The 25963-nt window shown below is 40.9% G+C and overlaps 1 pseudogene; it reads left to right on the top strand.

Annotated features, from left to right (window-relative positions):
- The first annotated feature begins 19571 nt into the window (after nt 1–19571).
- Nucleotides 19572–21237, top strand: LOC147698312 (uncharacterized; annotated as a pseudogene).
- Nucleotides 21238–25963: the final 4726 nt, after the last annotated feature.

Here is a 25963-nt window from a genome sequence, read left to right as displayed (position 1 = left end):
AACAGCTTAGAAAAGAAAATGTGTACAAAGGAGACTGTGAAAAGTTGTAACTTAAACACTTGAAGTATTTTTGCCCGCAAACCTTCTCCCGCAAGACTACCAAACTAAACATGCTACATTAGTGAATATTTAAATAATACATGTAAGGTGATTTGATTTCCCAAAAGTATACCAATAGAGCTGATAATCTCTCAAAATATCAAGTTGGGGGCTTTACCCGTACAGGTTCAGCTATGGACTAAGCATTCCTTATGTACATACATGCATTTCAATTTTTTGTACCTGTTTCATCCATGAACCAAGCCATATGTGGCACCTATCCTAACAAAGCAATTGAGTAATTGATAAAAAGAAGAATTATTACACTCTAACTAGCAGTACAAGATAACTCTAACCCCTCTACAAAATGTTGTGGCCCGTATGGAAATTATACACATCATTCACAGAAGCAACTAAGGCCAGTTGTAGGATTCAGAGGAGCAGATATGACAAAGTTGCTAAAAGCACTGAACGGTGTTATATTGGTAAATAAATTCTTGAAATACCGAAGCCAGTTAAGGACATATTAGGCACCGACAAAGAAAAGACAATAAAATCATCCAACTTATCTGAGCAATATTTGAAAGACTGTTTAAAATTCTTTGACTAGAAGATTTAAAACATCTATTGAGCTATTATTAATAGCTGATTACTTTCATCTTACTAACCCTTACCCACCACCTTTCATTGCCTTGCATTTTATATCTAGGCCCTTAACTGCTCCCTTCAATTTTTGTGTGTGTGTGTGCCCTCATTGATTTTGCAACTCCAGGTCATGTTTCGCTAATCTCAAACACAGCTACACCTGTTGCTGTTGATTCTTGAGTTTTCCTTGCTTTTTTCTGACTGTTATATGAGTCGACTCAGGTTCCCTGTCTTATGAATTGCAATCATCCTCATATCTGGCCCTGAATCAACATAACCAGTTTTTGTCCGGGTCGTACCATATTTTATTTAGTACCTTCCTTGAGCCAGCACTTGAAGTAGAGATCTGTGGTAGACTAAGCCTTTCAGTAGAGAACTCGTCAAGACCAACAGCTAATAGGCACCTGAGATACAGAAATAACACTCAATTTTCTGAAGCAGATGGGAAAAGTCATGATTCCGCCATTGAAAGGTACAGGTATTTGCGCTGGATAAAAACAATGTACAACATTTAGTTGGGGTCCTCAGTAAATGCAGTGGCACAGGATCAGCCCAATGAGGGAGCGACAGGGCATGTTGTCATACATCCTCACACAAGTCTGTGAAATAAAAGTGTTGCAACAGTTAACAATAACATTGGTGATTTAAAAGATGGACAAAATTAATAAGGATCTCAAGTGTTTTCATGGATAGATTTGAAGAAATAAAGCAGCTACAACTGCAGTAAGAGGATCTTGATAGTAGAGCCAGAGAAAAGAATTTGTGCTTTGTGGGACTTCGGGGAAATGATGAAGATAGAGATTTGTGGTAGGCATGATGGAAGAAATAAGACAAGAATGCGTCATTAAGGATTTCAAGGGGGAGGACTTATCTGTATCTGTATCCTCTGATAAAGAATCAAGATCCTGTACCTTGTTGGTACATTTCCCAGATGATCATATCAGAGAGAGACTTCTGAGCAAGGCAGTGCAAACAAAGTTCTCCATAAATAATGAATTTTACAGCAGTGTTTTTGCAGATATGCCTGTAGATGCACGTAAGACACGATGGGAATTTAAGTGGATGATTAGACCTTTCCAAGGCAAGGACCACCATGCACTGCTGATTTAACAAAGTAAATGGAAAATTTTAGAAAATGGCAAGTTTTATACATTTTCTGATGTTGTCCTCAGAACCTCATGCGGAGACAATATATGAAGACAGAAAGCAAGAGAGGAGGAGGTCCAACTGTAACCTGAAATGTGAGAAAGGTTATGGAAACGATGAGTAATGGCGAGGTGACGAGGATCTGTGCATCCCAGAAGAAACTCAGCAGAAGTGTAATAAGATGACACCATGATGTGGATAGAAGGGGATCGCAGATTAATTTCTGTGAAGAAATTCATCTTCTTCAGACCTATATTTAGAACAGGATGTGATGATCCACAGGAAGTTGAACAGGAAGCTCTTAGAAATAGAACAGAATGAAACAAAAAATCTAAGACTTGAGAGTTATGTGTATTAATGATATGAATGAAAGAGAAAGCGAGAACAGAGGAAAATAAAGAACAGAAAGCAAGTGTGGTAAGTGGAAAGCAAATAAACCAATAAGAGTTAAATGTAACAACTAAAATGCATATTTTAGAATCTAAATGGTTGGAATAATCCAGGAAAGCAGAAAGATATTGTCATGTGGTTAAACTACTTTAAACTGTATATCATGTTAATTCAAGAAACATATTTAACAAGTGGAACATAAGAATCTTTAAATATAAGAGAGATAGAGACAATTTTTTTTCTTCAACATCTGAATCACATCGGTAGTAGCTATATTAGTTAGGAAGCGTACAAGAATATCTTTAGCATCTACAGGAGCAGATCATCGAGATCAGCTAGTATGGATCAAATTTACCTGGCAAGAAAACAAATATATGGTAGCTAGAAAGATATGTCCTGTGCGGGACAACTCAGCACCATTTTACAATATGACGTTAAATTTGGCTACACTGTATGTGGCTATTATAATCAGAGAAGATGATTTTAATTGCATAACATCACCAAAATTAGATTCTAAACATAAACAGAGAGGAAAAAATCTTTACCCGAAAAACAAATAGGAACTTAATCGTTTAGTTGAGTCAGATGTAGGGAGAGTTGCACACCCAAACACATTGAAAAACCTTTTTGTCTTTGGTAAATATAAGCCAGTATCAATAATTGATAAAAAAAATTAAATCACAGAAATTAGGATGGGCGAAGATAATCAGCACTCTTTTCAGACCCTATTGCATTATAATTGTCCTAACAATTAAATGTAAATCCCAGAATGAAAACATATTACAGGATTCTGAACTCAAGATTCCAGTGGACGAATGTATTCTCCAGTTTGTTTTTTCTGGATGAAAAAGAGAAGATGTTATTCCAGCTGTTTGGGAGGCTCTAAAATTCACCTTTAGAGACAGACTCGTATCAGGTTTGACTTAAGTAAATGCACAAAAAGATTGTTTAAATAGACTAAAAATAGCCATGCAGGAGGAGAGAGTGAGTATGTGAGGTCATATAGTCAAGAAGAGAATCTTAGTTAGGAGAAGGCCAAAGTGATCTCAAACAATATTATAATAATAAGAATATAGCTAATGTCACTGGTCAGACTATTTATGATGAAGGGGAATCAGTAAGTAAGATATTAACCTTGAGGTCAACTGTAAAAAAAAGATAGTGTAAAAAATATGTGAACAGACACCCTGATACTCATCAATTAACTCAATCTCAGGAACAAATATCTAACAATGTCGGAACATTATAGAAGAGCTCAATCCTTTAGAATTCCAGGTAAGAAGTACTGACTATTTGAATAAACTGTTCTGCAGTTTCAGAGTGAGCTGGCTGAAGAATTAGCATTGCCTTTTTCTTAACAGGAAATTTTGAAAACAATATTGTATCAAAATGCAATAAGGCTAGTGGATAGGATGACATCCACTGGATGTTTTGCAGCAAAATTAGTTAAGGAATTAATTGATCATATACCTGCTGGGGTAAAGCTCTTTCTTCATTTAAATCAGGTATTAGTGTTAGTTTATTAAAGCCAGGGAGGCCCTCCATAGAAACATCTTCTCATCAGCATATAAAACCTTTAAACAATTGCTGCAAGCTTTTTGCCAAACTCTTAACCAACAAGCTTTTGCCATTTTTCAGAACTTTCATTAATCTGGTTCAGAATGGTTGTATCCCCAAGAGAAAAATAGCGAAAAATACTCACTACCTCACAGAAGCCATTAATTTGTTGCAGACACAGAAACTCCATGCTATAATAAAATGACTCAATGCCACAAAGGCTTTTTATCTATTGGTATGGGACTGTCTGTTTACAACATTTATGAACATAGGGTTTCCATTACGTTTTACAAGGTTAGTAAAATAATTATTTTCTGGGGCATACACTTCAGTCATTATTGGCTCTAAAAAGAAACCAAGTGGCGAAGTACCAATATCATGGCAAACTCATCATACTGTGGTAAATATTTTAGTAATTTACCTTGATCGGAATTTCTATATTATCAATAAGGTCAAGTATGAAGAGCAGAGTCCGTGGTGGTTCGAATTCAGGGTCTTTATTCAGTAACTCGAGTTAAGGGAGAGCTCTGTCACCTGAGGAGGATCGGAAGAATCTCTAACTTTATTATCAGAACACAGTGTATTTATACATAGAAAAGAGGAAGGAGCTTCCCTTTGCTGCAGGCATGTTTCATATGTTGCAATAAAACAGAAGTCATGACTAAGGAAAAGAGGCTGCGTCATGAAAAGAGAAAACATGGCAGAGGAGATGAGGCTGTGTCATGATTAAATGAGGAAGCACAAGAGAAACAGAAATGTGGAGAAATCACCCTAGGCTGGTTCCTTAGATAAGAGAGAGATGGTCGTGACAGGATGTCTGTTTGTCGTGTTTCAGCATTCGGGGGCTCTTCTTCTCGGAATTGGTTGTCGTGGTTTAGCAAAAACGGGGCCTATTTCTCGGAATCGGCTGGATTATAGGGAAATGGTGGAAAATGGGAGGGTCTTGTTCTTGGAATCGGCTTGACCATAGGAATGTACAGTTTGAGTGAGGAAGCTGGTTCTCGGAATCGCCCTGACCATAAGAATGTACCTTTGAATTTTAGAGGAAGGAGAGTGCGTGTGCAACTTTGTGTGCCCGTGATCGGGTTTCCTCGTGTGTTCGTTTTGCTCGTTTGCTCGTTTCTAACGTGAATGGGCTCGGGGACGTGACTGAGAGGGTGTATGATGGGACATAAACTACGAGAAATATCCATTTTCCACAAGAGATGTCCCTTGTCCCCAGTGCTTTTCCATCTATCTGTTTATGAAGAACCCGCCACTCAGCATCAAAAAGTCAGGCTCCACTAGAAGTAATGAGTCAGTTAAAAAACTATACATGGATGATATGGTATTCAGAACAGAAAAAATATCACCAAACACTCACACTAATAGCCGAAAGTATAAATCTGGGAGGTTGCCAGATTAAATATCATCAAGGAAGAGGTATCCTTGATCCATACTTCAACAGAGATTCTTCCAAAGACTTTAAAAATAGGGTATTGGAAAAGCCTAAAGTGATATTTAAGAATTTGAATTACTGAAGCAATATAAGAATTGTATTATAGCAATTAAAAACCCTTTTTAAATAAGGAATTCAGGATCATTAAATATTTATATTATAAGGCAACTACCTTGGTGTAAAACATTCAAATTTTCTAACGTTTATATTTGCTTTCTCCCAAAAACCTTGCAAACGACAGGCTAGCTATCTTTCTAAATTTGGCAGTGCTATTATCAACTTCATCTGGTGTGGTAAAATACCAAGGATACATATGGCCAAACTTCAAAACATTTTTTTTTTTTACAAACAACAGGAGAGAAAGGGAGAGTCACGAACACTCTTAGTCCCCAAATTATCATATGTAACAACAACAAAAGAGTGTTCCTGTTCTGGTTAGGGTGGAAAAAGGCACAGAGCACAAGAAAACAACAAAGCCCAATAGGTTTGTTAGGAAAGCCCTCACTCACCGACCTGGTCGGTGACTTGCTTCATCATCGGGCCCCACCGGGTGTGACCGAATGCCACCCCGGTGTGCTTCGACGCCAGAATTACTGCGGAGCTGGTTTTCGTGATGGGAGGGCTATGTGAAGAAGTACGTGAATAGTGTCAAGTGGTGAGATTAAAATTGCCTTGTATGTGTCAAAATTTTTTATTTTTAATCAAAGACCATCAAGGACAAGGTTAAAAAATGTGTCGGTGAGTAGGGCCAACTAATTGGATGGTCTTACTCCCACTAGCATTAAGTGAAGATGTGAATGGTCGACATGGACATGTTTTAGCCGGTGTGGTATCATTAACCTGGCATTCGTCAGGACCTATGGTGTAAAACCTCGGCGGTATGGGCACTCTAAGGCCCACCCTACCAGAGGACTTGAAAGTAAAAAGTCTGTGAAGTGCAAAAAAACGGGGGCGGGCTTCACCACCCGAAGGTAGGACGCACACACCTCCAGCCTCTAAAATTTAGAGACCAAAAATAAAAGGCACTTCACCAGGGATGAAAATGCACCCCATAGACCGCGGGAGGGAGGGGACGGCGCATTTGGCACATCGCCCACGGCGTCCGTCTCCTGCAGATAAGCCTAATCGCCCTCAGGACCGGGTCTCGTCGACGAGACCCGGTCCTGAGGGCGATTAGGCTTATCTGCAGGAGACGGACGCCGTGGGCGATGTGCCAAATGCGCCGTCCCCTCCCTCCCGCGGTCTATGGGGTGCATTTTCATCCCTGGTGAAGTGCCTTTTATTTTTGGTCTCTAAATTTTAGAGGCTGGAGGTGTGTGCGTCCTACCTTCGGGTGGTGAAGCCCGCCCCCGTTTTTTTGCACTTCACAGACTTTTTACTTTCAAGTCCTCTGGTAGGGTGGGCCTTAGAGTGCCCATACCGCCGAGGTTTTACACCATAGGTCCTGACGAATGCCAGGTTAATGATACCACACCGGCTGAAACATGTCCATGTCGACCATTCACATCTTCACTTAATGCTAGTGGGAGTAAGACCATCCAATTAGTTGGCCCTACTCACCGACACATTTTTTAACCTTGTCCTTGATGGTCTTTGATTAAAAATAAAAATTTTTGACACATACAAGGCAATTTTAATCTCACCACTTGACACTATTCACGTACTTCTTCACATAGCCCTCCCATCACGAAAACCAGCTCCGCAGTAATTCTGGCGTCGAAGCACACCGGGGTGGCATTCGGTCACACCCGGTGGGGCCCGATGATGAAGCAAGTCACCGACCAGGTCGGTGAGTGAGGGCTTTCCTAACAAACCTATTGGGCTTTGTTGTTTTCTTGTGCTCTGTGCCTTTTTCCACCCTAACCAGAACAGGAACACTCTTTTGTTGTTGTTACAAACTTCAAAACAGCCAAAACAATAGAGGTTTGGCTTTCCCATGTATAAAAGGTTATCATAAAGCAGCTGCTACACAATATTTTCTTTACTGACAAAACAAGAGTTTTGCGATAATTATTTGACAACACTCAGCATGAATCGACACCCCCCTCCCTTCTTTTATTCTGAAGCAGATTCTGAAACTAAGTTAGTCAGGTATAAGACATTAGGAACATTACAGAAAAGATTTAAAGTGTTGCACAAGTAAAAGAACATACCAAAAATACATGCAGAAATGTTAATGAAAGAATGTACAGAATTTGGTCTCCTGTTAGAAAAGGCAGCCTTAAAAGTTGGGAAGAGATCAATATGAACTCAGTCAAAGCATGTCTTGTAAAGAGTGACATTATTAAGTGGGAATATTTGAAGTACAGAGCCAAGGTGGAACATGACAGGTACTGTTATTCATATCTACAAAGAAAAACATCCTCCTGAATGCCAGCAACTCACATGAAATACAAGGGTCAGTTCATAGGTGGTATTGAATAGGCTAGGAGAATGGTGGGAGAACATAAAAACGAATAAAATGCAGGTGGGAAAATATACATAATTCAGGGACGTTGAATGTGAGAATAACACTTTCACTGCTGTTTTGTCGGAAATCCGTGAGTTCACTTTTGCGCCTCTTAAATGGGCTGATTTCAAGTTAAGGCATTTTTTCTTGAAATGGCTCCTAGGCTTAACATTGAAAAAATTGCACAAATTCAAAACATTAATTTCAGATAAATGCCCAAAGTACTGTATAGAACGCATAGGGAACGGACCTCATATAAACTGATTTTGCCTACACCTAGAATATTTGTTTAAACCAATGCGTGACTATATTTCAGAGGAAATAGGGCAAACAATTCCAAAACAAATTTTGTATGAAAGATGCCTGTAGAGTCTAATTTTTTTAAGGATATGAAAATAATTTTTATAGGGATGCTGGTTGCATAATCTACTTAATTCAGGTGTCTACTGGCCTCATATAATGCGAACTTTGCACATGCAATATAAAGGTAAATCGCACTTTACTATGTGTACTTTTGGCTTAAGAAGGAGCAATATTTGTCTGGACTTGGCATTTGATGATTTAGGATTTGATGTTGACATTGTCGGCTTAAATATATTTTGTACATGTAATACTTTATGTCTTGTTATTTTGCTGCTATATGGTTTTATATATATATATATATATATATATATATATATATATATATATATATATATATATATATATATATATATATATATATATATACCGAATAAAGCATTTTGAAATTGAAAAATTGAATTGGCCTCATTCACACAAATTTTCCTTGATACCACAACTATATTTCCCCCTTTATCAAAGGTAGTGCCAGGTTACTTTCACAGGAAATCATTTTTTTGCATCACCACAGTTTCTTTAAATCTGCTACTTCAAGATCTTGAAAAGATACCAATGCAATTGTGGTGCATGTTTGGTTGATACATAGATTTATATTTCAGATGAACTGAACCTCCTATGACTTCCTACTCTAGGTCTTTAATCATAGGCTCTTTGGTGTTAGTGTCATTATTTGCAATATCTAACCCTTCAGTAATTTTGTAATATTGTACATTACAGAGTAAATCAGTACGACGGATATGTAAATTCAAAGTAATGTTTGGCAATGAGCTTATGAGATAATTTTTTTGTTATTTATGTTTCTTAAGAAACTTCAATTTAGAGACAAAGTGAAACACATCAATCCATATATCAACACAATTGTATTTCAATTTTTGGAAAATACGTTAAATGAAGCACCCACTCCCATCAGGGCTCACAGCCCAAAAGAAGTTAATAGGTGCTGTTGTAAGAAAAGGGGTTAACCGCCTACTGCAAAAAAAAAAAGAAAACAAAGAAAGGAACAATACTATAACATCATAAATTTAAACATTAGGGGGTCCATTAGGATGTAGGGTGGATCGCTCCCGCATGCACGGAGGTGGCGATCTGCCCTACATCTTACACCGCCCGCCACCCATTTCCCCCTGCCATATTAGTATGGTGGGGGGGACCCCGCTTTTTCGGCCGGTTGATGCGTCAACCGACCGTAAACAGGTTTAAAATGGTGGCGTTGACGCCACAGAAAGGCATGTGGAGTTTACAATTGGAGGCATGCTGTGGGCCCCCAGGTAGGTGGGGTGGAGGGGGTGCATATGTAAGGTACCTATGGTACCCCCCTGCATTTGAAAGCACTATGTGGCAGGCACCGGGGGGTGCCTGCCACTTTGTGCATGCAAATGCACAACATGCATTTTTACCATTGCGGCGGGTGCTGCTAAAAGCACCTCCTGCAGCAATGTTAAAAATGCGTAATGCGCCCGCCAGTGTGGCGGGTGCATCCTAATCTCCTCCACGGGACCGCCGCACATATGGCAGGCGGTCCAGTTTTCCCATCCTAATGATGCCCTAGGTGTGGTAATGTAGAGTTGGTGGTTTTGTGAATGGACTCCATGCAAAAGAGCAGTTCTTAAGACTGGGTACTATCCAGGATTCACTACTTATCATTTGCATAATTTATTTAGCACTGTAAGTCTGCCCTGGAATTGTTTGGACTTATTTTGGGTGCCACTTGTATATGAAGAATGCTGTGCTCATTACTCAAGGTCTGTAAGACTGAAACATGTGTCAAGAACTGCTTTTATTATTGCTGATTGCTTTGGAGGGTATGTTTACCAATACAAAGCTGTAATCCAGTACTTGGAATGGCAAAATATGTTAGTAATGTTTTAGATTGGTATGCATAGCACTTCCTAAACTATGCTTAAAACCTTTGCTAAAAAGCAAAACAAAAAGCTTTGTCACAATAGCATTGGGCTAATGCTTTGATCAAACATTCTGCTAGGAAGACAGACTTTGAGGTCAGTTAATTTAGAGAGTTGGTGGTGATATGTTTCACAAAAAAGAATAGCTCTCCACCTAAAGTCTGGGAACTACCCAGGATTTTCTGTTTGTGTTTTGCATAAGTTATGCAACTCTCTTAGTGTGCAAGGGCATTATATATTTCTTCAAGTAGCCCACCAGGAACCTCCAGTATGCGCCAGGGGAGCTGCCTTGCAGAGACGTGTAAAGAGGCCACGCCCCTTTTTACACCTCTCTGCTACGCAGCCCCCTGGTGCATACTGGAGGTTCCTGGTGGGCTAGTTGGCCCCCAAGGTCCCCCAGTATGCAAGGGGAGTTAGTTCCCCGCTCTGCAAATGTGCCAGGGGGCTGCGTTGCAGAGAGGTGTAAAAAGGGGTGTGGCCTCATTACACCTCTCTGCTACGCAGCCCCCTGGCGCATACTGGAGGTTCCTGGTGGGCTACTTGGCCCCCAAGGACCCCCAGTATGCCAGGGGAATTAGTGCCCCCTGTGCAAATGCGCCAGGGGGCTGTGTTGCAGAGAGGTGTAAAAAGGGGCATGGCCTCATTACACCTCTCTGCAACGCAGCCCCCTGGTGCATACTGGGGGTTTCTGGTGGGGTAGTTGGCCCCCAGGGACCCCCAGTATACAAGGGGAGTTAGTTCCTCCTCTGCAAATGTGCCAGGGGGCTGCGTTGCTGAGAGGTTTAAAAAGGGGCGTGGCCTCATTACACCTCTCTGCAAAGCAGCCCCCTGGTGCATACTGGAGGTACCTGGTGGGCTAGTTGCCCCCCAGGCACCCCCAGTATGCAAGGGGAATTAGTTCCCCCTCTGCAAATGCGCCAGGGGGCTGTGTTGCAGAGAGGTGTATTCCCCAAACTAAAACGCGCCACAGAGCGTGTTTGCACACATGTCACCTCAGTCCCCGCCCCCTTCCTTCACTAATGAGCGAAATATTCCTCTAAAATCAGCCGAACTACAAATTCTCACCTGTTATCAGGAGAGACCTCAGTGCTGCATCTTTCAGCCCACTACTGATCCTGAAAAGTAATTCTAGCCATACTTACAGTAACTTGAATTTCCTTCCATAGGCTAACATTAACTGGTTTCACTTGGAAATGTTTTTAAGTGTGGAGTTTTGGAACTTTAAAAAATTCCTCTAAAATCAGCCGAACTACGAATTCCGATTTACTCACCTGTTATCTGGAGAGACCTCAGTGCTGCATCTGAAAAGTAATTCTAATTGTAGTTACAGTAACTTGAATTTCCTTCCATAGGCTAACATTGACTAGTTTCACTTGGAAATTCTTCTTAGTGTGGAGTTTTGTAATGTAAAAAAATTCCTCTAAAATCAGCCGAACTACGAATTCCGATTTACTCACCTGTTATCAGGAGAGACCTCAGGGCTGCATCTTTCAGCTTATCGTAGTTAAAGTAACTTAAATTTACTTTCATAGGCTAACATTGACTGGTTTCACTTGGAAATTTTTCTAAGTGTGGAGTTTTGGAACTTAAAAAAATTCCTCAAAATCAGCCGAACTGCGAACTCCGATTTACTCACCTGTTATCTGGAGAGACCTCAGTGCTGCATCTTTCACCTCACTACTATTCCTGAAAATTAAATTTAACTGAACTTACCAGTAACTTGAATTTCCTTCCGTAGGATATCATTACCTGCTATATAAAATATATATAAATTAAAAAAATATGAAATAAAAAAACATATTACAATTCTAATATTTTTAAAACCATTTTTTTCAACTTATATTAAACATATGTAATGTAATTTAAAAAATAAAATATCTAAAAATAAATACTTTAAAACAATGTAGTAAATTAGTATAAAAAAATATAACAATACATTTAAAAATTATCATTTACAAAACCTTTGAAATTCACTGAAAAAACCATAGGTTTCAGCCACAATATAGTTAGTAATTAGCATTTAAAAAACCTTAGAAATTCACTGAAAAAACCATAGGTTTCAGCCACATTATAGTTAGGAATTAGCATTTACAAAACCTTAGAAATTCACTGAAAAAAACATAGGTTTCACACATGTTATAGTTAGCTGGACATTTCATTCATACAAAACCATTGAAATTCCCCTGTTATAGTTAGTTCACCTAACTATTACTCGCGCGCCCGCAATGCACTGCTGATGACATCACATATTACATCACTCATGACATAGTCAGTGACATCACTCATGACATCACTGATGACATCGCAAATGACATCACTGATGACATCATCCTTGTGAAAGAGTGGCAGACCTCCTCTCAGCGTAATATAACCTTTGATACACACATTCAAAAATAGAAACGAAAAATTTCAAAACAATGAAGATACCAATACCTGTTAAAACAACCTAATCAGTAATTCCAAAATCTACATACACATCCACTCATTCACCAACTGTTCTATATAGTCACTCATACATGTACTCACTCATCATATGTACTCATACACCTATACATCCTGTTACACACCGATACTCATCCATAGAGTTACTCACACACATACTCACACATGCAAATAAACTATCAAACATCCATTTACTTGCATATACAGCTATACACACACCACTACACTTACTTCTACAGAAATGTGCATATACTTACTCTCCTAAACAATCACTTATAGAAACGCATACTTATTTATACAGGAACTCTTCCAATCTCTCACTCTCACATATACTCACTTATATACATCAAAACTCACATATACTAGTTTAAAACATATGCACTTACTAATAAAGACACTATTGAGACAGTCATTCACTCATTAACACACCCATACACACACTCATCCACCCATACAGACCTGCACACATGCTGTCTTCAAAAAACATACAAACAGTGAGTCACTCATTCATGCATCTATACGCTAAGTAATATCCCCCACCGAACCATTCAGACACTCATATTGATACTCAAAAAACAAACTAATAACCCATATACACACTCATGTAGCTGCTCACCAACCCATGAAGCCACTTATACACAAAGTGAGACACTGATACAGATATTTAAATATTTAAACATTACTCGTTAATACATGTATTCACTAAGATACAATTAATAAGTCAGTTATACAATCCATTTTACAAAAAACCCATCTATTTAGACACTTATTTACCCATTTATTATTCCGTCGACCTTTAGATATACATTTATAAAAAATATTTATTTTTCAGAAAGACAAACATTCACTGGATGATGTCATCAGTGATGTCACAAGACCATGTCATGAGTGATGTAATATGTGACGTTATCAGCAGTGCATTGCGGGCGCGCGCATTATAGTTAGCTGAACTAACTATAACGGGGGAATTTCAATGTTTTTTTATGAGTGAAATGTCCAGCTAACTATAACATGTGTGAAATCTATGGTTTTTTCAGTGAATATATATATATATATATATATATATATATATATATATATATATATATATATATATATATATATATATATATATATATATATATATATATGTATATATATATATATTGTTACACGTTCCCAAGAATTGATTCCAGGAAAGAAAACGGCCAGCACTCCAATGTCGTGATCTCTTGAATTATTTTATTTCCAAACCCCCCAGCACCCCCGACAGACGCGTTTCGCACAAGGCTTCGTCAGTGTCGTCAGTGTCCAAACATTTTCGCCATTTTAAACAGTCCGCCCTTTTTAGAGTCATAGACATCAACGATGGTACAAAATCAATTTTGTGGCGGCCATCTTGTAGTATGTATATACAAGGTTCCTACCACTGTTTAAACATGGCGATAAATAAAAGTGCTCAGTGCAAAAATATAAAACAAAGTTTGACATTTGACAAAAATATGTTATATGACTGACACATATTTACAGTAATTACATTTGCGATACCAGGTAATGCACTTTACATATTTACAGACGTCTCGGGTGTTATAAGGGGGTGTATCCCCTAATGTGTACCGGGCATTATATTATGCAAGTCACATGTATGCATATGGTGAGTTGTTCAACCCAATGCTCGTTACCTTCAGACGTCTCTGAAGTTGTGTAGGGGTGTATCCCCTAGTATGTCCATGGCTTTATTGTGTGCAAATCATATATATATACAAGTTGCTAATTGTTCAACCCTATGCCCGCTATATACAAATCTACATGATGTATTTACATATCATGGGAACAATTTTCAGCTGGGCTGATTGATTAACATAAAAAAAAATATATATATATATATATATATATATATATATTTATACACACACACATACATACATATACATATATATATATACATACATACAGTAATGAAGCCACACGGTTTCATTACCTATGGGAGGTCAGTTGCCTGACAGACAGTTGAATAATACATCGGATGTGCAAGCAGGACTCAATATCCAACCCACTAGGGTTTTCTAAAGTTTTAATTGCCGCATGAAAAAATGGACTCACTAGAGATAAAATTCACTGCACTACGAGATCCAGCAGGCTGTGTGTACAGCCACACCCACTGGGGCAGGCTCTTGAAAATGAAGAGTGCAGGAAGAAACACCGCTTTTCATGAAGGACGCCATTGAGAAAGGGATCATTTCCCGAAACCGGTCTGGCAAAATGAATTGATTTTTGCTTTCCTGCTTCCCTCTGTATGCAGCTGCCTGAATAAAAAGAGGATTATTTCATTCTCACCTCGTGGTTTCTTCCAACTGGGGCAACCTTTTGTGATGAATACATATATGTATATACACATATACACATACACATATATTTATTCTATAACAAATTGATGTCGCACTCCAGTAGTACTTTTTCAAATTGTTTTATTCACCACAACCACAAACGCGTTTCACTATATAGGCTTGTTCACTGTTAGGGAAGTCTGTTTGCACTTTCAATTTATACTACTTTTCCCATGTGCCCATAATGAAGTATTCTAGGATGTGTAGTTTGCTTTAGTTTTTCAAACATTAATATATACATTTATTTACAAATATTTACAGTGTTGCATTACATCCACTTTAAGTTTCACACTTCCTATAATTGAGTGTGAATGCATAGAGTCACTAAAACTATGCATATACATGGTGAGCAACCCCACTAATATCCTTGGTCTTATACCACACTTATAGGTGGCAATTGCATTCACACTCAAATATAGGAAGTGTGAAACTTAAAGTGTTTGTAATGCAACACTGTAAATATTTGTAAATAAATGTACATAATAATGGTTGTATAGGATAGTTTTTGCTTTGGCTATGATTAAATCTAGGATGGCCACTTTTATATTATTAGGGCCGTTACAGATTTGTGTTGGGTTAAGGTCATGGAGGAAAGAGTTGAAGCAATTCATTACTGGATCCTTAGTGTTGTTCCAATGAATGTTGAACTCACATAGGAAAATCTGGGTGTTGAATGGGGCAAGGTTGGTGGAAATGATCTCCATGATATGATTTGTTTGCTGAAGGTAAGAGCCTTACCTGGGGATGATAGAATGTGCAGATGGCATTGTTTTTGGTAGAGATACTGATCATCATATATTCACAGCAAGATGTTGGAGAGGAAAGTGATTGTTTGACAGAGAGGTTAGATCGATAAATAGAAGCAATGCCGCCCCAAGGCGGACAGTGTAATCTTGACGGATGATAGAGTACCTGAGTGGTAGCAGGATGTCTAGTATAATAGCAGAGAAATCATTTAGTCTGAATTCAGTCAGAATTTGGAGATCCAGGCCCAAGTTGAGTAATAAGTCCTGTATGTTGGCAGCTGTTTCACTGCTGATCTTCAGTTGAGTAGTGAGCATTTTAGGTTGGTTTTGGTTTTGGTAACTGTAGTGGAAGAGTGTGAGATGGTGACAAGTTTGAGGCTAGATTTATTAATGAGTGTGGGTTTGGTATGTTGTATCCTTGGAGGTTGGGTGATAATGGTTTGAATCATAACTAGAGGTGAGACATGGTGGGTGGGATAATAAAGAGAGAGAAGGGAGATGATATATTTGGTCAAAAGGTATTTGACAAGTGTGTTGGGTCGGGTGGAATGGTTTAGATTTGGTTTGCGTCTCCATCTACTTTGAGATCAGGAGTATGCACAGCTAACTGTGGGAAGATGAGTGTGGTAATAAGAAATTATGACAAGTATGGTGGTGGTGGTACTGGTGGTGATGGTATTAGTGGAATTGGGGTGGTGGTATTGGTGGTAATATTGGTAGTGATGTTGGTGGTGATATTGGCGGTATTGGTGGTGGTGGTGGTGGTGGTGGTGGTATTGGTAGTTGTAGTATTAGTATTGATGGTGGTGGTATTGGTGGTTGTGGTATTAGTGGGGGTATTAATGGTGGTATTGGTGGTGATGGTATTAGTGGTGGTGGTATTGGTGGTGGTTGTGATATTGGTGGTGGTATTTGTATTGGCAGTGGTATTGGTGGAAGTAGTATTGGATTGATGGATGTATTGGTGGTGATAGTATTAGTAGTGGTGGTATTGATGGTGGTGATGGTGGTATTGGTATTGGCGGTGGTATTGGTGGAATTGGTATTGGATTGGTGGTGTTGGTATTGGTGGAGGTGGTATTGGTGGAGGTGGTGGTAGAATTGGTGGTGGTATTGGTATTGGCAGTGGTATTGGTGGAAGTGATATTGGATTAGTGGTGGTGGGGGTGGTGGTATTGGTGGTGGTGGTGGTACTAGTGGTAATGGTGGTGGTGGTATTGGTGGTGCTGGTATTGGTGGTAGTGTTGCTGGTAGGGGTGGTGGTAGTATTAGTGGTGGTAGTGTTATTGGTGGTAGTATTGGCGGTGGTTGTATTGGTATTGTGGTGGTTGTATCGATATTGGTAGTATTGGTATTGATGGTATTTGTGGTGGTGGTATTGGTGGTATTGGTGGTGGTGGTAGTAGTATTGGATTGGTGGTGGTGGCATTGGTTGTAGTGGTATTATATTGGTGGTGGTGGTATTGGTGGTGGTGGTATTGTTGGTGCTGGTATTGGTGGTTGTGGTATTGGTGGTGGTATTCGTATTGGTTGTGGTATTGGTATTGGGCTGGTGGTGGTGGTATTGGTGGTGGTGTTATTGGGGTGGGTGGGGGTCTTGGTGGTGGTGGTGACATTGGTGGTGGTGATGGTATTGGTGGTGGTGGTGGTATTGGTAGTGGTGTTGTTGTTAATAAAAACAGACTTATGAAAACAACCCGTCAGGTGGCTTTAGCACAGATGACATGTAACACAGATGTGCTGTTGTCAGCTTCAGCCCATTAGCACAGGATTATGTACTACCTGGAATTCATATAACTTTAGCTAATCATTTTTAAATCCTTTTTAGTTAGTGGGGGTTGAAACCGACATGAGATAATGCTGGGTTAAAGTGATTAAAAGCAGGCGCCCGTGTTATGTGGGCAGCCGTGCTGCTTAAAAAACACAAGCTGTTTCTGCTCAAGCAGGGCATGTCCGGCCTGCAGTAAGAGAAACTCAATAAAGTAAATAGTGTTTACAGACTAAATAACAGGTCCAGTGTAGCAACCGAAGTAAAAGGGCCAGTTGCCATGGGATGGTTCAAATAAAGACAAGGCTGCACTAAGGAGTGACTAACAAGCTTATTAACGAGTCCAAAGGCATTATTTACAAAAGACAATGACACAAGCCAATGAAAAATATGGGAGGCGAGAGAGTGCGGCTTCCTTTCCATACTCTACTACAGCAGTCTCGCAGAGATAGCAGCGCATGTGCGCTGCCGTTAGGCTCGACTTAAAAACCACAAATACTCCCGTCTATGATCAGTTGTTGCCTAAATAATAACATTTCTTATTTTACAAAGAGGTTTTCAGGCAAATTGGGGGAAATGCGATGGGCACCAGCTTCACTCCTGCCATGCTAATTTGCATATGGGCTGGGGTAGGAGCAGGTCTTACAAGCAGAGTATCACAAAGAATGACATATCATCTGCTTAAAGTACAGACACCACTTTTTAATCATTTGAAAGTACAGCTGAGTTTTTTTCACAATGTCAACTATAACAGTTTAAATATGCATTTTACCACTGTAATTAGCTAGTCAGAAGTGAATGTCTTGGATCTGACTGTTTATATAGGAAATGGAAAGATTAAAACAAAGGTGCTCAGGGTTTAAACATTATGGAATGCAGGTAGCTTCCATCCTGAGAAAATTAACAGCAGCATCCCATTTGCGAAAAGGTTTCGCCCCTCATAGAAAGTGAAGTTAGGTGAAAGAACAAGAAAAGGCACAGTTAGAGTTGACCAAGAGATTTAAAGAGGGAGGTTACCAGAATGAAATCATTAAAATGCATCAATAAAGCCAATCAAAAGAATAGGTAAGAACTTCTATTATATAGAAACCACAACAAGAACACATTCAAAGCTCATCAGTAAAGAGGAATGGGTGATCAGAAAAATAATACAGAAACATTGTTATTTATTTAGAAATGATCCAATTATTGGAATAAGGTGCCCAATATACTAGGAATCACCTTCCAAAGAGCTAGATCCATGAAAGATGAATTGGATAAGAGCAGTCCCAATCTGACTGAAAACAACGACTGGTTGGGGAACTTTAAGGGCTTCGGAAAGGTAGCAAATGTAATGCTTGCCAGTATGTAAAAAAAAAACTGTTGAAAAAAATAAAAAAAAAGTGCCATTCACTGTAAAATAGAAAATTCAGTTTATATCCTGAGTTGCCTGTGTAATTTAACATATGTAGGTAATATAATCCTGCAATTTCATAAAAGAATCCTCCAACATGTGCAGGCCATTAAAATTAAAGGTAAGAGTTACCCAGTTTTTGGACATTTTGAGGAACATCATAACATTACTGTGAAAGTTCTAAAATATTATGTTATTTATTTTATACCGAGATAATATAGAGGGGCCAATGATGAAAGAGATCTCAGAAAACTAGAGCCTCAATATATATCATGTGAATTGCATGAAATGTATCCAAATACGGCAAGTAGCTTATCCAGGCCTCCCCAGAAAAGCCATTATCTGGAAGCAAGAATTAGGCCTGGGCAGACTTACAATTATTCTTGAGCAATCAGAGTAATTTAGGTGATTTTGTCTCACTCTTTGATGCAGAATTACCAATATTAACACAATTACACTTGTTCACATGATTAAGATCAAGTTGTGGAATAAAGCCTACTGCAATAGCTCATTTAGGGCCAGATGCAGGTAATTCTGAAATACTGAGTCCTTAATAGCGAATTTTACCGACTCGCTATTAAGAACTCGGTATTTCAGATGTATGTAAAAAAAAGAATAAAAATTACTGATTCAGTAATAATCGGTAAAAATTAGCGATTCGGAATGAATCGGTAAAAAATAATTACCGATTCCCCATTACCGAAGCGGTATCACCGATTCCTTAATACCGTTTCGGTAATTAGCGAATCGGTAACTTAAAAAATCGCTAATTGTCAAATCAGCCAATAGTGTGCCTCCTCATTACCTCACAACCAGGAAGTGGCCACACCCATGCAGCTGTACTGATCCTGAAGCTGTTTGAGAGGCAGGGAGCACAGCAAACAAGTCAGGAGCAACTCTTCCAACTTTTTGCTGACAACACTGAGCAAATATGGACAACCAGGAGAGGGAGAAGGAGGCAGCTGAACGCAAAAGAAAACATAAATTCAGTGAGAGGGAGCTGGAGGTCCGTATTGAGGATGTCACAAAGGACCACAACAAACCTTTTGGGAAACAGTCTCTGCACTTGCCTGAATCCCAGAAGAGGCTGATATGGCTGGTCATCCAAGAAAATATCAATGCCATTGGAGTAACCCTGCGCTCCATTGAGAAACTCAAAAAATGCTGGTATGAGCTGAGGAATCATGCAAAGGAGAGGCTGGCAGAGAGAAAGAAGCAAGCCAACCGGACAGGTGGAGGGAGAAACACAACACCTGCAACAACTGCCCTGGATCTCCTGGTCGAGTCCACCCTCCAGTCGGAGAGTGTCAGTGGGATTGGGGATGCAGACAGCTCAGCCAGAGCTGGCAACAAACAAGTTAAGATGCATGTACTGCATGCTGTGCCCACCTCACCCTAACTCCAATCCCCAATGAGGCATTGTGAATCCCACTCCAGTACATGTTTTACTAGAAACAAACCAGCAATGCATTATGGGAGATGTATTCAGAAGTAACACATGTCAGAACAGTCAGTCCACGGAACCCAAAGGCATGTGACACACATCAGCAATTAGCAAGCAGAGGACAGTCAGTTTGATTGGCAGGCATGAAATGTATTATTACGCAAATGCTGCCAGATAAGTGAGCAAATGTACATTCTGTCTCCACAGGCAAGCCATCGCGCAGGGCTGCAGAGGGAAGCACAGGAAAGTCACCCAGGAGAGAGAGGACACAGGAGGACGAGGTCCTGTGGCCTGCAGGGCATCCCACCCCACCATCACCACCACCACCACCATCACCACCACCATCACCACCACCACCATCAACGCCACCAGCACCAGGAGCCAGGAGGCATGCAGTGGCCAGCCTCCAGCAGATGGAGGTGTCCAAGGAGGACAGCATGGGAGGTCATCAGTCCACGGTGGCTGAGGAAGCCAACGGTGCAGGCTCACTGTCCCCCACCAAGCACCCCCACACACACGCCAGACACTGCAGGGCAAGGGCAGCCAGTCCAGCTTCCCAGGGCGAGGATCAGAGTGTGTTTGCCGGTCTTGAGGGGAACATGCTCAAGGTGCAGCACCTGCAAGGCAAAGCGCTAAGGTCAGTCCAGCGGCGGATGGTACAAATGAATGGGCACATGCTGCGAACCGAGAAGGGCATCAGTAGCATGAACAATACTGTGGCTGAGGGCATGAGGGACTTGTCCGAGGCAGTGAGGCTGCTGTGCAGCAAATTGAATGAGGACTGTTTGGCCAAGCGCAAGGAGAGGCAAAAACTTGACAACTACACCAAGGCAGTGAACCGCTTCTCCACTGCCACCTCCCTGCTCTGCAGGCGCTCGGTGGCCATGCAGGAGGAGATGGCCCACTGCAGTTGTGATGTGGCAAGGGGGCTGGTCATGGTGACCAGTGCACTAGAAGTGCTACAAACAAACCAGGTTGCCACTACAGGTGATGGGGGGATAGTGAAGAGGCTACTGGCCTCAGTAGCATCTTGCCCCCTATAACGGAGTCCAGGAGGCGCAGCGAACGTCACAGCGCTTCCACAGGACAGACTGCCAGTGAGGACAGTGCGCCCAAGTAACGCAGCAGTGCTGCGCATGGGTGCAGGAAGTAATGCTAGCCATCACATTGTTTACCAAAATGGGTGATGTAACCCTTTTTGGTTTTGTAATCTGCATTCAAAATTTGGCCTGGCATGTGAAGCCCTTCATGTTGTGGTGGTGTGCTATGACAATTAAACACTGTCACTCACTTACAGTAACTGGCTGTGTCTCCATACTGACTCAGAAATATTTACGTGTTATCTCTGCCCGTCTGTGTCTCCCATCTGGTGCTGCTACCACACCTGCTGCGCTGTGCTCTGGCTGTGGACAGTCCTCATCCTCGTCCTCATCCTCGTCCTCAGAGTCAGTTAGTTCCACTGCTGTTCCTTTCTTTGTGGCAAGGTTATGCAGCATAGCACATGTTGCTAATATTTTACAGCAGATGATGGGGCGGTACTGACATGCACCTCCACTTTTGTTGAGGCACGGCGGAACCTGCTTTTTAACAGTACGAAAGTGCGCTCCACAACATTGCGCGTGCTTTTATGTGCCACATTGTATCTTCTCTCACTTGGTGTGGATGGATTGAGGTATGGAGTCAGGATAAATGCCCGCACGGCATATGCGCTGTCACCTAAGTGAGAACGGAAGTGCCATTAATATGAGTCACCAACACATTCATCCAAGGTGTACATCAGGGTTTGTCACATTGATTTACCTAGCAGGTATCCTTCTCCAAATTCACCCCCAGCCAGACGTGTGTAGATCCCACTGTTCCTGAATATGTATGAGTCATGGGTACTCCCTGGAAATTTGGTCACTATGTTAGTGATGATGTGGTCTGCATTGCATATCACCTGCACGTTGATGGAATGCGTAGATTTGCGGTTACGGTATATATACTCAGTGGTTGCAGGTGGGCAGATTGGTATGTGTGTGCCATCAATGCACCCAATTGTATGTTGGAACTGTGCCTTTTGGTAAAAATACAGCTTTGTCTTCTTCAGTTCGCCTGTGAGCTGGGAAAGCGTATGTATTGATGCATTCTTTGCATCATGGGATCCAAGAAAGAGTTGAAGAAACGGGACAGGCAACTCTGTGACACACCACCTGCCACAGCTATCACCCCCTGGTAACTTCCTGATGCAAGTAGGTGCAGGCTACAGAGCACCTGAACATGTGTTGGTATAGCATGCACCCTTGGTATCTGATGCTCCAGTAGTGGGTGCAGGTCCCGTATCAGGTCTAGGATGGTTTGGGGGTGTAGCCTGTACCTCTCATGGACTTCAGACTCAGTCAATTGGAAGAGTGTAACGTACAGTCTATACACACGCTCCTCCTGTCTCCAGATCCTCAGTCCTGCTGCTTGCGAATGTAGCCGCCTTGCAATTACGTAGAGGGCCACCATTGTGTTCACACTGTTGCATTTTGGGGCTGTTTAAATGCAGTGCACCTGATCACCACCTGATTTAAGGCAGTGGTAATTAGCGACTCCTAAATACCGAAAATTTGGTATTACCGTTTTTGGTACATCAGATTTGCGATTATTTAAGGATTTCTTATTTAGCAATTCGCTAATTAAGGGTTTTGGTGCCTGCTAATCGCAAATTAAGGAATCGGTAACTGGTTTCCCTTATTTTTACCGTTTCCTTATTTGCGATGGCGTTTGGAGTTACCTACATTGTACATGGCTAAATACCGGTCGGTAACAATGAAATTCTGCGAATTTTGGCATTACCTACCGATATTTATCCACCTATATCTGGCCCTTAGTGACAACAAGTGGCTGCTCACACTCACTTTTCATGTTCTGTAACATTTAGCACCATTTCTAACTCCAAAATGCAGCCTTGAATCCATTTTGCATGCAAAGGAACTGGCACTAAGGAAATAGCAAAAAAAGCCAGGAGTAAGTTAGGTGAAATTGTACCCCAGGTGCACATTTAGTGAACGTGTATGGTTGCTCATGCTCACTGTTCATGTTCTATGTTCGCTTGCCTTTAGCACTATTTCTTATCCGTGTCCATTTTGGATGTAAGGGGGCATTTTTGCGCTAAGAAGATAGCGCTAAAAACAGAATTACTCTTCTTTCATAATTCTGTGCAATCTTGCTACATTTTTGGGTTATTCTGCATGATTACGCTTCACAGAATTACACAAGTTATGCCCACCTCTAGTAAGGATGTGCCTACATCTATAGAGATATGGACATATCAAGCCTGCCTTGAAGGAAACCCACTGGCTCCAGGTAGATTGGAGAATAAAATGTATAGCACTACAAAATTCACAAAGGGACATATTTGTGAGAGCCTTGTATCATGTTTGCACCACACAAAGTGGTGCATTCATGACACAAAGCTCTGAGTCAGAATTATGAAGCCACACAAAGCCACATTGCATGGCTTTGAGTGGCCTAATAAATCTTGAGTAAGGCAACGCAGCGGAAACTGCTGTATCACCTTACTCTGAACAACGGGGGTGTTCCATGGGTGCTGCAGTGGGCATTCCCATGCAACTCCTATGGGTTTCGACGCATTCCCAGATTGACAAGGTCTTGTAAACCTGGTATCGCGTCAAACTCCTATGCCTGCCTAGAGCAGGCGTAACAAGGAGAAATATGTTTCTTACTCTTCGTTTTTTCCTTTTTCGATCTGTGCTGCATTCTGCACAAAACAATCCTGACTATAACATAGGCACCCTGGCACCACGGTTCAAAGGTGCATGCCAGCCGCTGCTGGTGCAGGTAAGTGCAGTGGGGCAGGGGGTGGGGGGTCGGATTGGCGATCTGAAGGGGGGGGGGGTCAACAGATGACTGAATAGGGATAGAAAAAGATAAATAACACCATCGTATGTCAACTTCGCTTCCCCTGCGTCCTGCTCCACCCCACTGCGCTTACCTTCACCGGGCACGGCTAGTGCCTGAGTTAGTACTAGGCTGCCGAAATGGCACCAATGCAGGGGGAAAGGACAGGAATGCACCGTATTGGATAAATACAGTGCATTCCTGCCCTTTCACTTTGACATATGGCACTTGCTGTGCTGCCCTATGCCAAAACCCCATACATGAGGTCCAAAGTGTATTCGTACATTTGTGTTATCTCCAAAAACGGAATTGTCACTTGTACCAGCCAGGAACCTGGAGTCCCGTCCTCCCAGCAGATAAAACGAGGCTCCTTTAACGGTCTAAAGCATGTTAGAAGATTTTTAGGAGTCCATTTTGCAACATTTTGCAACAGCTTCAATCCTCGGACCGAGCTGTGTGCAACTACGTTAAACTAAGCAAAGTCCTTAAAACTGAAGGTGTTTGTGCGGCATTGAGCTAAAAAAACGATGCATTAGGGATAAACTGAAGGACGTTTGATTCAAGGATATCTCGTTCATCGTGCTGTGAGCCAGCACCCCGCAAAAGAGTTTTGTTCTCTTTCTTTCGTTCTGCTTTTCAAGGAGAAATGTCAGCGTGCAAACAAGATACACTGTTCTAATTTTTTCAAGCATTGGAAACAATAGTAAAATGAGAAAATGCTGAAAGACAATGGAAAGAAAGAAACTGGGTGAAGTACCAAGTTTTGAACTGTAGAAAATTGAAACATTCATTCTTGACTTAAATTCGTGCAGAGACGCACAGACCAATTCATTTTTTGCTGCACATTGACTATCTTGCCACCTTTTTTAATTACTAAAATGAGAAAACGAAATGATGTGGAACATGCCACACAGCTGTTCAAAATCAATAACTGTTCTAATCCAGAAGAGCGGAGGGTGGAGGTACCAGAATTATTATTGATAACATTCAAAATCAAAATACCTTAATTTTCAAAGGGTTCTGACCAGACCAACAAACTCAAATCATCGAGTGTAATCGTGGAAAATGGGACATTATTATATTAAAATGAATATCGGCAAAGGACACACACAGCATTCAATCTATGTGATTCAGAATTAAAAAAATTAAGCCATGGAACAAAGCACCTAAAGCTGTGAGGTTTTTGTGATTAGGGCACTGAAAGTTTCAATGAAAGTCAAGACACAGCTATTGTTGCACGCCTACTCTGAAATAAATCTGTTTCAAGGAAAGAACATGAAAAATAGGGAAGGTGCAGTGGCGCAAAAAGAACCATGGGGCATATTATCAAGATGGGCGATAAAATTATCGCCGCTAAAATGGCGATAATGGGCTTGATAATATGCTCTGTGGAAATCCAGGGTTCACAATTCGATCCCCAGCTCCAGCAGCAGGTTAGCCCAGCACCATGTGCCTCTGGGCAATAGCTTGCTTAATCTTCCCAAGGGCCCCCAGCGCCGGGACACCTCCGTCGGAGGTAGCTGTGCGCTTTACAAATGCTGGCATGGGCTTCAATTGGAATTCCATAGAGCATATTATCAAGCCCATTATCGCCGTTTTAGCAGCATTTTTCTGCCACTAAAGCGGCAATAATTTTGTCGCCTGTCTTGATAATATGCCCCCAGGTGAAAAACACATAGGAAAAAACATTACATGGATGCCGGTACTTGGAATACCCGATTGCTCTACTCGATACTAGGCCACAATTGCACATCAGGCCCCTGATCCCAAAAACAACTCCTGGAAAAACAGTACAAAAGAACACGATTATCACAGGCACCTATAAGGCAACCAGAGTCTGGAGTCCAAAGGATACATCGACCATTCTACATGCTATCACAACAACAAAGGTCCGGAGAAGACTATGTTGTATTCAATAGTTTGGTATATCTCACCTATTGAATACACCCTTAAGTCTTTCCATGCTCATGACGAGCTGAGCTCGTCATGAGCCA

The sequence above is a fragment of the Lissotriton vulgaris genome, chromosome 8, assembly GCF_964263255.1.
Source record: "Lissotriton vulgaris chromosome 8, aLisVul1.2, whole genome shotgun sequence".
Classification (NCBI taxonomy): Eukaryota; Metazoa; Chordata; class Amphibia; order Caudata; family Salamandridae; genus Lissotriton; species Lissotriton vulgaris.
This window is presented reverse-complemented; position numbering and strand designations above follow the sequence as displayed.